Source organism: Bos indicus x Bos taurus, chromosome 26 (assembly GCF_003369695.1).
Source record: "Bos indicus x Bos taurus breed Angus x Brahman F1 hybrid chromosome 26, Bos_hybrid_MaternalHap_v2.0, whole genome shotgun sequence".
Classification (NCBI taxonomy): Eukaryota; Metazoa; Chordata; class Mammalia; order Artiodactyla; family Bovidae; genus Bos; species Bos indicus x Bos taurus.
The window spans coordinates 50,822,221-50,837,488 of NC_040101.1; the positions used below are offsets into that span (position 1 = coordinate 50,822,221).

General features: G+C 38.4%; 1 pseudogene; it reads left to right on the forward strand.

The window, feature by feature from the left end:
- Positions 1 to 294: 294 nt before the first annotated feature.
- Positions 295 to 2,998, forward strand: LOC113884243 (annotated as a pseudogene).
- Positions 2,999 to 15,268: the final 12,270 nt, after the last annotated feature.

Here is a 15,268-nt window from a genome sequence, read left to right on the forward strand (position 1 = left end):
AGGCAAATTCTTTTACTGCTGAGACACCAGGGAAGCCCTCTGATATCACTACATCCAAGTATAAAAAAATGAAGATTTTATTTCTCTAATTGATTTTAACTGTACATCAGTTCATTGATGAGGTTTCAAATCTCATTTCTTAGAAACTGAGCAAGGCAAAGGCAGCAATACTTGCATGGAATATGTAAATAAATTCATGCATCTAATTCAGTTAACAGAAGGGAAATGTTGCTCAAAAGCATTAATAAATTAACTATCTTGGACTTACCATATCTACAGATGAAGTACAAATTAAGAACAGAAAAATCAAGTATCACCACAATGATGGAATTTATCATCTTGTGGTTTTCTGATATTCCCAATTTCCAATGAATTATTTTTGGGATATTTTAAGTTCTCTATCTGACCATCCTGATGTGCAATAGTGTCATTGTACTGATAACAAAAATTGACCCTACTCTCCAAACCCCCATGTGCCGGGAGCCAACATGGGAGTCCCCACCCATAACAAGGTTATGTGGGAGAGTTCTGGTGGGCAAGGCGAGCCAGAACTCGAGGGGTGCCCCTCTGGGCCTACCTGAGCATCTACCCCAAAACAAGAGTCTGTCTACTTTACTGCTTTATGCTCTCACCTACACCTCTGACTTTATGGGGGGCTGTCCCCCACCACCATCTCTCTCTCTGAAAAAGAGTTAACTTACAGCTCCAGTTAATAAAGTTCCTGGGCGTGACAAGAGTGTTTTAGTTCACAAACGCCTCAGATGGCTCTCTAACTTGCTTGACACGTTTACCCGGACTCCTACAGCTATGCATACGATTGTTTACAGTCTCCCAACTGCGAGAGGCATGGGGAGCTTAAGATATTCAAATAATATAGAGCCTCTTGGATAGTTAGAAATTGTCAGAATAGAACTAGTAGAAGATTTCATTGTGGAGTCAATACTTGCTGCCAAGTTTCCACATCCCCTGTATTGTATCCTTGGAAGTGTATTAATTGATATAGTTGGTATGTAGAAAATATAAGTAGTGGCCTTGGTGTTAACAACTTTAGACCCTTAAGGTAACAAATTCTTTCCTTTGTTGTAAACCCACTGCACCTCTGCCCTATAGGAATGCAACTTTATCTAACACCTTCAGAGGATGGCGCCAAACTTTAAAATAATTACTCTTAGAGAAAATAAGTCTTATGGTTGACAAACCTTTATCAGAGTCATAAAATGTTAACAGGCCTTCTGGCCAGAAGATGATGTAAATCACCTAAACCATTTGTATATGATAAATTTGCAGAAAAGAAACCCTGGTTTCGATAAAGATCAAAGACTGCTGATTTTGCATGATTTCACACCCCCTATTATCCTCTATGTGCAACTTAGGGTATAAAAGCCCCTGTTGAAAATAAAGCTACGGGCCTTGCTCACCAAAGCTTGGTCTCCCCTTGTCGTTCTTTCTTGTTTCCTTTTCCTCCTTTTCTTTTCTGTTCTTCCTTCATGCCAAAATAATTTGGAGCTTGGGGGTCCTCTGCGACCACTTATTTGCCTGGGCTGCTTTTTTTTTTTTTTTAATTTTATTTTATTTTTAAACTTTACAATATTGTATTAGTTTTGCCAAATATCGAAATGAATCCGCCACAGGTATACCTGTGTTCCCCATCCTGAACCCTCCTCCCTCCTCCCTCCCCCCTCCCCATACCCTCCCTCTGGGTCGTCCCAGTGCACCAGCCCCAAGCATCCAGTATCGTGTATCGAACCTGGACTGGCGACTCGTTTCATACATGATATTATACATGTTTCAGTGCTATTCTCCCAAATCTCCCCACCCTCTCCCTCTCCCACAGAGTCCATAAGACTGATCTATACATCAGTGTCTCTTTTGCTGTCTCGTACACAGGGTTATTGTTACCATTTTTCTAAATTCCACATATATGCTTTAGTATACTGTATTGGTGTTTTTCTTTCTGGCTCACTTCACTCTGTATAATAAGTTCCAGTTTCATCCATCCATTGCCTGGGCTTCTAAGACCCACTCGAGAAGGTGCCTAAGGTGGGGCACCTTCCGCTATTCGAGAGGGCGCCTGCGGCCTTCATGGTCAAAGCAAGTTTGGTGTCATGAACTTTATTGATTTCTCATGTAAACCAGTTATTATTGAGCATCTAAAAAATGTCTCAGCCTTTGCTATTCTAATCGCCAATGCCATCATCCTGAGGGAATCCCTGGATCCAACTGGGGCTGGACCCTGGCACCCATGTACTTTTTCCTCAACCACTTTTCCATTTTAGAAATCTGTTATGTAACTGTCATTATCCCAAGAATGCTTGTGGACCTTCTGAACCAGAAGGGCACATTTTTTTCATTGCTTGTGCTACACATGTGTTAGGCCCTTCTGTTTGGAGGTTTAGAGTGTCTCCTCCTGGCTGTGATGGCCTATGACCACTACGTGGCCATTTGTAATCCTCTTCACTATGGTCTGATCATGAACCCCCAGGTCTGTGTCCAGCTGGTCACTGCCTCCTGGGTCAGTGGAGTTCCTGTTGTAATTGGGCAAACATGACAGGTTTTCTCTCTGCCCTTTTGTGGGTCTACCACAATTAATCATCTTTTCTGTGACCTCCCCCAGTATTCAAGCTTACTTGTAGGGACACATTTGTGAACAAGATAGCAGTCTATGTAGTTGCAGTGGTGTTCATCATAGTTCCATTTCTGTTGACTGTTGTCTCCTAATGGCAAAATCATCTCTAACATTATGAAATCATGATCCACCAGATGGAGGGCTAAAGCCTGCTCCTCTTGCTCGTCTCACCTCACAGTGGTGGTCTTATTCTATGGCACAGCCTCTACCATCTGATTACAGCCCAAACCAAATAAGTTTGAAGAAACTGGGAAGCTGATCTTTCTTTTCTACTCAGTTTTGATCCCAAAGTTGAATCCCATTATATATACTCTGAGGAACAAAGATATCACTGTAGCACTGAGAAAACTACTAAGTAAATTATCAACTTGATTTGAAGGCTTGAAATTACAGAAGCAATTTGTTTCTATGTTTCTCATGTAAATACATCAGAAAATATCATCTAGTATTATTTCTATGTTCCTATAAAATGATAGTTAATATCATCACTGCCATCTCACGTTATGTAAAAGGACCCTAGTTTCAAAGAGTTAAGGGTTTCTGGGTTATCAAAGCACACATTATCTCCATGGCAATGATCTATTCTGATGACCTATCTTTCCTCTCACTAGGAAAGAGTGAGTTAAGAGATTTCCTGATCAATAAAATGACAGCTAACTGCAATATAACTAATGATCATGGTCATGCCCTGTAAGAAATTTGCTTGAAACTTCCCATTCCTTCAGGCATATTCACTGTCCTTTTCTGTTCTTACGATTGGATTTAGATGATGAGAAAATAATAACTGCATCCAAGTTGGTGGGAGTAGGGGAATCTGAGTGTTTTCTAGCAATTTCCCCTTCTTTCTCTGTTTTGCAACTGTCCATATTCCTTTCAGAGTACAAACCCTAAAAGGATCTTTTGTCACCTCAATGCTGACTATTCTCTAGTGACACCACTTTCTCCAGCTTGTAGCTTCATGTTTTGCCTTTGTAGTGTCTCCTTAGTATTAGGAACATTAGGCTTTTAAACTATAAACTGCATTGGGTTGAATGTTGATCCCTCTAAATATATGTCAGGTTACAATCTGCAAACCTGAACTTATTAGGAAAATAAAAGCCTTTGCAGATATAATTCAGTTAAGGACTTTGAAATAAGATTATGTTAATTTAAGGGAAGGACACTATATCCTATGATAAGTGTTCTTAGTTCTTATAAGGGAGGTAGAGAGATTAAGTTAAAAATAGAGACGCAATGACACATAGAAGAATATCACGTGAAGATGGAGGAAGCAACCGGGAGTGACACAGCCATGAAGCAAAGCAGGTCAAGGATTACTGAAAGCTGAAAGAGGCAAGGAGTGACTATCCCTTTAGAGTCTGTGGAGGAAAACCCTGTCAACATTGTGATTTGGGACACTGGATTTTAAAGATGTGAGAAATTCAACTTCTGTTCCTTAAACCACTCAATTTGTGATAATTTGTTACAATACATCTAGGAAAGTAATACACTGTGTAAGCAGTCTTTTTATTATGGTGTTTTTATTCTAATCATCTGGAATAAATTCTGTATCTTTTGGGAACAGTGATTTTTTTTTTTAAATATGTAGAATTTGTTTTTAACTTTAAAAACTATATCAATGAAGCCTCATAAAAATATTTGCAAAAAAATCATGGTTAATTGTGTTTGTTCAAGGATGTTTATTAAAATCTTTTTTAATACTGCAAAAGACAACATTAGCAAAGCAAAGGTAAGCTGTTCTCATATGGAACATATTATTCATGGGCAACTGTTTACCATGTGATGCTGCACAGTCTCTCAAGACAATGTTTTAGAGCCATATCAGTGAGGAAATCCCAAGCTTTTAGACTTGTAAGTAAGTACATAAATGCATGTATAAAACATAACTATTTTTGTAAAACAAAGGGAGATAGCTTCCATATATTCATATATCATTTCACATGTGCATCTTTCTAGTTGGTGTATATATATGTCAGCAATATCTGGGTGTGTATTACAAGAGAGAATGGGCTTCTTTATAGTGACAGGAGTTCAGATAATGTCTGACTTATTTATTTATTTATACTTTTTTGCACTATGGATTTATTACAAAGAGAATAATATGCACATCACAAAAATAATAAATTTTATCCAGAAAATAAAAACTACATATGGAAGAAAATTACTGCATTTCTTCTTTTCTTATTGCCTCCCAACATTTTACAGCATATTTGGTAGCTAACAGAGAAATTTCAATATCAGCCAAATAATATTTGATGTTTGAAAGAAATAGCATATGTTTTATAAACTAAACAGAGCCAGAATATATAATGTTTGGTCATGTCTTTAAAAAAGACTAAAAAGGCTTTAATAATAGTTACAAACAGAGATAAATTTAAGATTATGAAATGGATACATATTTACATAGACACTTTTACATATGTATAATATATATTTTATATAATATCAATATATATATTTCAATATTCACTGGAAGGACTGATGCTGAAGCTGAAGCTCCAATACTTTGGCCACCTGATGCAAACAGCCGACTCATTAGAAAAGACCCTGATGCTGGGAAAGATTGAGGGCAGAAGGAGAAGAGGGCATCAGAAGATGCGATGGTTGAATGGCATCATGGGTGCAATGGACATGAACTTGGGCAAACTCCGGAAGATGGTGAGGGACATAGTGGCCTGGAGTGCTGCGGTCCATAGGGTTGTGAAGAGTCAGACATGACTGGAAGACTGAAAAGCAACAACAAATATATATTTATGTATAGCTATACTATATAAAATAAAATTACTATATAAAATAAAAATAAAAATTATTGATTTCACTCTTGTCACAGAGAGAACATCAAACACACACACACACACACACACACACACACACACACAACCAAGAAGCACATCTCACTTCAGTGATAACACTGGTTCTTTTCTATTTTTCTGTATTCCCAATGTCTGCGTGTTTCTCTTTGTAATATTTTCCTTTTTTATGTGATTATCCTGGTGAGAAGCAACAACAATACTCTTATAATCAGAGTTGACCAGGCTCTCAAATTTCCATGTATTTTTTTGTCAGTAACTTTTCCTTCCTGGAAAATTAGAATATTCATAAGCCTTCACAGTAAGAAAATATATATTTTTTGCCTGCACTACAAAGATATATTTTATTTGTATTCTTGGGAACACAGAATACTTGGTCTTGACAGTTATGACCCATGACTTCTATGTGGCCAACTGTAACTTCCTCAATTTCCTCTAGTTATAAACCAGGAGCTCTGTATTCAGCTGATGATGCTTGGCTCTTGGCTCAGTGGTGTTACAGTCAGGATAAGGCAAACATGCCAGATTTTCCCTCTGTCATTTTTTGGATATAACTACAAGCTGGCCTGTTGTTGAGGTCCTTTAATGGACTGGAACCTGGTGGTCTGGAGTTAATGATAAGCAAGTAAAATAGAGATAGAAAGAGGCTGATATTCCTTGGTTTACGCAGAAAGCCAATAAAGCCTTTGACACAAGGCTTGCACTGCTACACGTAGGCATGAGGTGCCCTCTCAAGGGGGTGAAAGCACAGTGCACCTTCACCAGAGGGTCTTAGAAGCCTGGGCAAGAAAGTGAGCTCAGTGAGCCTCTGCACTCAAGAGAATTAGCCAGAGAGAGAGAGAGAGAGAGAGAAAGAAAGAGAGAAAGAAAGAAAGACAGACAGACAGACACAGGGACCCAAGTTCTGATGGAGCAAAGGTGTTTATTTCAACATAGTGTGGATATTTATACTGTCTTACAAGGTAACTATTTTCAGAAAAGATAAAAATCAAAAGTCCAGACTTACAAATTATCATAAGGCAATCCATATCAAAGAGAGAGGGTTGTAAATAATCACTTTTACCATATGGTTCATAAAAAGGAAGAGGGTCATAAATAGTTATTTTTCACCATATGGAAAAACTAATGAAGGAAATGCATGCATTCTTCAGCCCCCGGGAGTAGTTTGCTATTCCACTTAATTCCCGAATATTCAGGAATTAATAAGGGGCAGAGGATTCATGACAGATCCAAAACAGCACACAGGAAGCCTCCTGTTAAATGCTTCCTGACAATTCCCCCTATTTTATTATATTTGTAAAAAAGGTCCTGACAAATTGAGTTTGTTTAGTATTAACCAACCTTATAGAAAGGCAATGATAAACAACAAATATAATTACCAAGACAATCACCAAAGTTACAGTTCCAGACCTGATGCTGTGGGTAATATTTTGAAACCATCCTCGTGGGTGTAGCCCAGATAATTGAACAGCTAGTTGTTCCACTAAAGTTTCCAAATTAATGGAAAAGGGGAGACATTTAGAAAAAGTTTCTAAGATTTCCTTTTGCAGTAATTGTACATTCAGAGAGGGATTATCATGTATATTTTGTAAGTGAAATTTGATTTGTTCCCAGTTGTAGGCACTATGATTGAAATGAACGGGAGTAACACAAAATTGAGTAGAATTCCAATCACATTTTAGTATCTCTTGATTGTGCAAATCTATTAATTGATCTCTGACCCATTTGATGGCTGTTTTTAGTTCCTGTATTTCCGCTTGAATATCCTCATCTACCTGAGCCTGAGTAGCCCACATATTATGAGCATCTTCGGTCCAATTTTTGGATAAAATTATGTGTTCAAATCAAGGTATGTAAAGCACCACCGGTGATGGCAGCAGTGGTGTAAATAGCTATTAACGCCAAAATTCCAAGAATCAGCCATCCAACAAATCATTTAGATCATTGGAGCAGTTTAGTAAGTTATCTAGAAGCAAGTCCAGCCATGAGACCTTCTTCCCAGGGTCGTTGGAGATTTACTGGTAACCACAAATTACGTCGAGATTGAAGAATCAAAAGGGAATCATTTCTTAAAGAGATAGAGGAGTTAAGACAAGTATATAGTTTGCAATTAATACAAGTTATAGAAAGTAAAGTCTTATTAAATTGTAAATTCCCTGTGGCTATAACAAAAGGAAGTGGGACACAGGCCTGTATAAAATATGACTGATTATAGCAAAAGAAGTAGTTACTATGACCACAACTGGTCCCTGTGAAATGTTCAGTCCAAGTTCCAAGTTCTTCAGTGCTCGCAGCAAGTTTCCAAATGTCCCATTGCTCAGGCCCACTTTGTTTACCAAGGACGATCCTAGGACGAAGTGGGGCTAATCCACCGTCAAGTCACCCAAGAAGTCCTTTGTCATGGTAATGTTCCATCGCAGTGTCAGTGACCTCCCACGTCACCTGAGTAGCATAGTCACACACAGAGCTATTAACATCTTCTGAGCAGTTAGATAACCACATACCATGGGGTCCCCAATTAACAATTGTATGATTAGCCACAAACATTAATTTTCCTGATTTGGCTTGACATTTGTCCCAATGAACAGGAGCATATGTAAAGTTCTTATAAGTGAACCCTTTGCATAATTATCTCTGTTCTTTCCCTAACTCTTTCCCTAAAGTCTCAGTAGTATAAACATGGTTCACAGACAAAGAAAGGGCAGTAAATAATCCAAGCAATGTCCAAAAATCCTTTTTGGGAGGCAGGGTGAAAGCCCAAGTTTGTCGGCTAACATTTATGCATAATTCTGCTGGGCCCATGCACAAAGGAAGGACTTCATAACCTAGAGAAATATTAATTAGTTTTCCTTCTTCTTCAGGGTGCGAGGGCCTTTTAATGCTCCAGGGAGAAGGCATATGTGTGGAGTCATTAGATGATACGATTGGTCCTCTCTCTGTCCATTCAACCACCTGTAGTAGAGGAGGGTTGGGTATGTAAGCCCAGTAAGTGTGATTAGTCAGAGCTTGAGCAGGAGAGGTACAAGCCAAGGGACAGAGCATTGTCAGGACTCCGAGGCATTCCCTGTTGTGAGACCAAATTAGTAAGTGTTTTTATTTGTCCCCAAGTGCGGAGATCATAAGGTTGATGTCGCCGAGGGCGGTGCTTCCTGGAGATCTTTAGAGCCGCCATGGCCCGTATTGGAATTTCTTCATCCTGGGATCCTTGTTGTCCCATCTCCATTTTGAAGGCTGGGGGCCCCTTGGGTAGAATCTTCCGAAGGGGAAGCCATGTGAGTTTGTTGGATCCATCTGGGGAAATACAAGCATACCCCTTTCCCTGTAGGATTAGTTTCCCAGATTTCCATTGCTTCATTAACCTGTCTTGGTACCAAATGGGCAGAAGGAAGAGAAGTGTCCTTCAATTCCTCGAAATGTTTTTCTGCTCTCATTAAGATATCTCCCTGTGGTAAGTTAAAAAAATTTAAAACAAATAAAGCTGTATTAACATAGTTATAGGTTTAGAAAATATCTTATGTGGAATCTAGTAAAGTCTGCTTTAGATAAGGAAGACAGTAGTGTTCCTGTGTATTCCCCCTTTTCTAATTTTTTATTTACAACTTTAGTGTGTGCTGTGCTCATTTGACTATGTCTTGTGTCTGTGGATTATAAGGAATACCTCTAATATGTTTAATAGAAAAAGATTGTAAATTTAAACTGTCTAGAAATATAGGCGGGGCCATTTTCTGTTTTTATAGAACTAGGAGTTTCCATTACAGCAAAACAAGCTAATAAGTGAGTTATAACGTGTTGTGTAGCCTCACTGCGAAGAGGTGTGGCCCAAATAAAAGAAGAGTTAGTGTTGATACAGATATGTAAGAAAGAAAATAAAGTTCAGGGTAATGAGTTACATTCATTTGCCATAGTTCATTAGGTTGCAAATCGCGAGGATTAATATCTTGTGTGATGGGTCAAAGGTGTAGATGGGTCTGTAAGTAGAGCAATTACTAATAATTTTTTTTTTTTTTTTTAGCCTGGAGGTATGGGATTTTCCATAGCTGGTGTAGGGAGCCAGCACTGTTATGCAATAGAGCATGCTGTTCCTCTGGAGTAGCAAAAGAAACCAGTTTATCAGCCTGCTCATTACCAAAAGTCATGGGGCCAGGAAGACAAGAATGTGCTCGAATATGTGTAATATAAATGGGTGAATTGTGGTTTCTAACAACAGATTGTAGTATGAAAAAGAGTTGTTGAATAATAAGTTGATTGGAGTTTATGGTGGAGGTTTTTATATTTTTTAACACAAAAACTGAATATATAGAGTCAGAGACTATATTAATGGCGTAAGGATGTAGGCAAATGACTTGAATAAGAGCATATAATTTACTTTGTTGAGCAGAATGAAATTTAGTATAAAAGACTTTATATTCCTTAAGAGACCAGAATGAAGCTTTGGCATTTTTAGTCCCATCTATATAAAAAACCTCGGCTTGTGGTATAGGCTGTGAGCTGATAATGTGAGAAATAATAAATTCAGTATTTTTGAAGAAATTCTACATCCTTCTTGTACCAAGAAGGATAATAAAATTAAATTTTTCCAAAATATTTCAGAAAAGCTATTTGGAAATATAGAAGTTTGTAATGTGTTCTCAAATTGAGATTTATTGATAGATATTACAATATGAGGATCAGAACCAATTAGAGTTTTAGTCCTATTTCTTCCATTAATAATGATTAGAGCAATTAAATCAAAGTAGGGTGTAAGTGACTTTATTCCTCTAAAATGGGCATATATCCATTCTACTGGGTGTTCTTGTAGGGCAAGAATTCCTGTGGGAGAATGAAGAGAGGGGAGTACAAATAATTCTAGAGGTAAATCTAATTTGATGCGAGTAAGAAATTGTTTTTGTAATTTATTTTGCATTAAATAGAGTTCCTCTCATGCCTCTTGAGAAAGTGAACAAGGGCTATTTAAATCAGGATCTCCTTTTAAAGTATTAAATAGGTTATTCAGTTGATAATTATCAGTGCTGGGCTTCCCTGGTGGCTCAGATGGTAAAGCTTCTGCCTGAAATGCAGGAGACCTGGGTTCGATTCCTGGGTCAGGAAGATACCCTGGAGAAGGAAATGGCAATCCACTCCAGCACTCTTGCCTGGAAAATCCCATTGATGGAGGAGCCTGATAGCCTACAGTCCATGGGGTCGCAAAGAGTCTGATATGACTGAGCGACTTCACTTCAAAGAAGGTCTAATACAATTTATATCACCTAAGAGCTTTTGAAAATCATTTGAAGTTGATAATTTATCAGTACGGATCTGAGTTGGGGAGTAATATGTTGTCTATTACAACAAACCCCAAGTAATGGTAAGGTGTAGAGGTTTGAATTTTTTTAGGGTCAATGATTAATCCAGAGTTTTTAAGCATAGTTGAGCTACATCAAACATGTGTTGAGTTTCTAAGATAGATGGAGCCAGCAACAATATATCATCCATATAGTGAATAACAAGAAAGTTAGGAAATTGCTTTCTCAGAGGTTTAAGGTCTTTGGCTACGTAGTACTGACACATGGTGGGAGAATTCATCATCCCTTGTGTCAAGTACAGTCCATTGGTACCATTTATGAGGTCCAATATGATTAGGATAAGGGAGAAAGAAAGCAAATCTCTCTCAGTCTAAAAGATGTAAAGATATATTTTAAAAGAAATCTTGTAAATCAATAATAATAATATGTAAATTTTGAGGAATAGTGGTAAGGGATGGGATTTTTGGTTGTAATGCACCCATAGGTTTCATAGATGCATTAACTTTTCTAAGGTCTGTTAGGAGATGCCATTTGTTAGATTTCTTTTTATAACAAAAATAGGAGAGTTCCAAGGAGAACAAGATTCCTCAATATGCTTTAATTCTAGTTGTGTATCTATAAGTTCCTTAGCCACCTGTAATTTTTCTTGAGCGGCCACTGCTCTGTCCAAATAGTCTTGTCATTCTTCCAAGTTATTTTAATAATTGTATTGTTTGTTAAATGAGCAGTGGCTCCTAGGAAAAATGTGGAATGTATATCTGAGTTTGTCATTGCATTAGTAAATCCCTTTCTATAAGTAAATCCCACCCCTATAAGGGGTGAATCTATCACATAAGGTTTTAATGTTGCAGGTTGGCCTTTGGGTCCCACAAATGGATAAATCTGAGTACTCTGATAAACCTCTTGTACTTTGGTTTGAGAAATCCTTGCAATTTGGCAACAAATTTTTTGTACAGGCCAGGGTTTGGGCCATAAGTGTTTGGAAATAATAATAATATCAGACCCAGTGTCGAGGAGACCAGAAAATCTTTTACCACTAATTTTGATATTTATAGTCAGTCGAGCAAATTCAGATAATAATGATGTCCAAAAGGACTGTTGTTGATCTGTACTGCCAAATCCACCTGTCTGTACATCATTAGAGGAGTTAATAGGAATGTAAGGTAAAACAAGTAATTGAGCAATTTTATCCCCTTTTTTGAACTGTCATAAAATCTGAGATGACATCATAATTTGAATTTCTCCTTTATAATCTGAATCAATTACTCCAGGGTGAACAGTTATTCCTTTAGAAGTCAAACTACATTGGCCATGTAAAGGACTGAAGGTTTGTGGGGGCAGGGGTCCAAAAAGTCAGGTAGGTATTCTAGAGGGGACTGCCTGAGGGTAAAGGAGAAAGTCATTTAGGGCTGGTGTATCAATGGCAGCACTGCTGGATGTTGAGGGTTTGAGGGAAAAGATGGAATTTGCCCCTGGCTTTTGTTGAAGGGGACCTGGGGGATCCCCTGCTTGGAGTTTCCCAGAATAGGTTTTCCTTCAATGTAAAATTTAGATTTACAGTCTTTGGCCCATTGCATTCCTCTATGGCACTGAGGGTAGATTTTTGGAGGTTTTTTGTTAGCTTTCTTAGGACAGTCCCTTTTAAATGGTTCTTATCTTCACATGTAAAGCATCCTTCATTTCCCTTTATTAAGGCAGCAACCATTATTTCTGCTAGCATTGCATCTTTTGAGTTTCTCATCCTAGATTGCAACAAGCCTTCAAATAATCTATAATAGTCAGTCTCATGAATTAGAGCTATAGCTTTTTGACATTCCTGATTTGCATTTTCATAAGCAAGTAATTTCTCTAGTTGCATTTGGCTTCTTCTCCAATTACAGTACAGGGAATAGCAGTTTCTAACTGCAAGGAGATCCAACCAGTCCATTCTGAAGGAGATCAGCCCTGGTATTTCTTTGGAAGGAATGACGCTAAAGCTGAAACTCCAATACTTTGGCCACCTCATGCAAAGAGCTGACTCATTGGAAAAGATTCTGATGCTGGGAGGGATTGGGGGCAGGAGGAGAAGGGGACGACAGAGGATGAGATGGCTGGATGGCATTACTGACTCGATGGACGTGAGTCTGGGTGAACTCCGGGAGTTGGTGATGGACAGGGAGGCCTGGCGTGCTGTGATTCATGGGGTCGCAAAGAGTCGGACACGACTGAATGACTGAACTGAACTGAATCTAGCTAAAAAATCAGCATACGTTTCATTAGGTCCCTGAACTTTAAATAAGTGATGAAGTAAAGTAGAAAAGTGACAGGGCTTTCCAGCCATTTTACTCGTCTTAGTACTTACTGGCTTCAATAGGCCTTTGGGGTCACTGTGTCTGAATCTGCCACGTGTACCAGGCCCCTGTTCTGGGCACCACTTGTTGAGGTCCTTTACTGGACCAGAACCTGGTGGTCCAGAGTCGACGATAAGAAAGTAAAAGAGAGAAAGAGGCTGATATTCCTTGGTTTATGCAGAAAGCCAATAAAGCCTTTGACACGAGTCTTGCACTGCTGCGTATAGGCACCAGGTTCCCTCTCGAGGTGGTGAAGGCACAGTGCTCCTTTACCAGACAGTCTTAGAAGCCCGGGCAAGAAAGTGAGCTCAGTGAGCCTCTGCACTCCAGAGAATTAGCCTGAGAGAGAGAGAAAAAAAAGAAACAAAGACACAGGGATCCACATTCTGATGGAGCAAAGGCATTTATTTCAACATAGTGTGGATATTTATACTGTCTTACAAGATAACTATTTTCAGCAAAGATAAAAATCAAAGGTCCAGACTTTTGATAAGGCAACCCCTCATCAATCCTCTTTTATCAAAGAGAAAGGGTTGTAGATAATCACTTTTACCATATGGTTCATAAAAAGGAAGAGGGTTGTAAATAGTTACTTATCACCATATGAAAAACTAATGAAGGAAATGCATGCATTCTTCAGCCCCCAGGAGTAGTTTGCTACTCCACTTAATTCCTGAATATTCAGGAATTAATAAGGGATAGAGGATTCATGACAAATCCAAAACAGCACACAGGAAGCCTCCTGTTAAATGCCTCCTGACAGCCTGTGACAATGTTTTTCTGAATGAGATGTCAGTCTCTGTAATTGTATCATTGGTGTATCATTTGTCATGATCCCTTTTCAGGTGACACTTGGCTCCTGCAGTAAAATCACTTCTCCATCCTATGTTGCCATCAGCAACAGAATGAGCCTAAGTTTTCTCCACCTGCTCACCTCACACCATGCGTGTGCACCAAGTTGCTTCTGTTGTGTTCGAATCTCTGCAACCCTATGGACCATGGCCCACCAGGCTCCTGTGTCCATGGGACTCTCCAGGCAAGAACACTGGAATGGGCTGCTGTGCCCTTCTCCAGGGGATCTTCCCTACACAGGGATTGAGCCTATGTCTGTCTCCTGCATTGGCAGGTAGGTTCTTTACCATTAGCACCACCTGGGAAGCCCCATAGTTGAGCCTTTATTTTGTGGACCTAGAACCATTACATATTTATTACATGATTCCAAAAATTTTACAGGAAAGATTTTTTTCTCCTTTCTGTACTGTGTTACCCTGACATTTAATCCCATGATATATACTCTGAGGAATAAGGATGTCATGACAGCCTTGAAAAAATGACTGCCTTAATGTTTAACATCTTATCCACTGCTTTGAGCTAGTGATCTTTCCCCCCACTTAGTTCTTCTCTTGTATTAATCAAGGACTATTTGAAATTTTGCTTCCTGTATTACTATAAATTGATTATCCTCATGAACTTGCCATTTTCTGCTTGACTTTCTGATATCAGGATTGTCTCCCTAGTGTTTGTATTTATAAGAAATTAATGTTTTTGCTGATCTCATATTTAATGGACTAGTCTTTGTCAGCAAAAATTCACTGCTTATTTGATTTGTTGTTGTTGTTCAGTTTGGTAAGTCATGTCCAACTCTCTGTGTCTTCATGGACCATAGCATACCAGGCTCCTCAGTCTTCCACTATGTCTCAGAATTTGCTCAGATTCAGAGTCCACTGAATCAGTGACACTATTAATATCCAACCATCTCATCCTATGCTGTCTCCTCCTTCTTGCCTTCATCTTTACAAACATCAGGGTCTTTTACATTGAGTTGGCTCTCTGCATTAGGTGGCCAAAGTACTAAAACAATATAGTATATTTTATCTATCAATTGGCCTCCCAGTATTTTTATCCAAAATTCATAATGTATATTCTATTTTGTCTCCCTCTGTATTGTTATAACTTACTTAAAAACGAAAGATTTCAGCTAGCAAAGATTACTGCATATGGAAAGCTTTAGAGAATACTTGTTGAATGACTATAGAACATGGGCACACTTGAATAAGCAAAAGTTCATACTGCAGAAAATATAGAAAAGATGGGCTTTTAATAAATTATATTAATTTAATTATATATAGTGGTGCAAAAAGAGAGAGCTTGACCCTCATTTCACAAAATTTATTTTAAAATGTAATCTCAGATAATTTGTAAACTTAAGTAAAATGCATA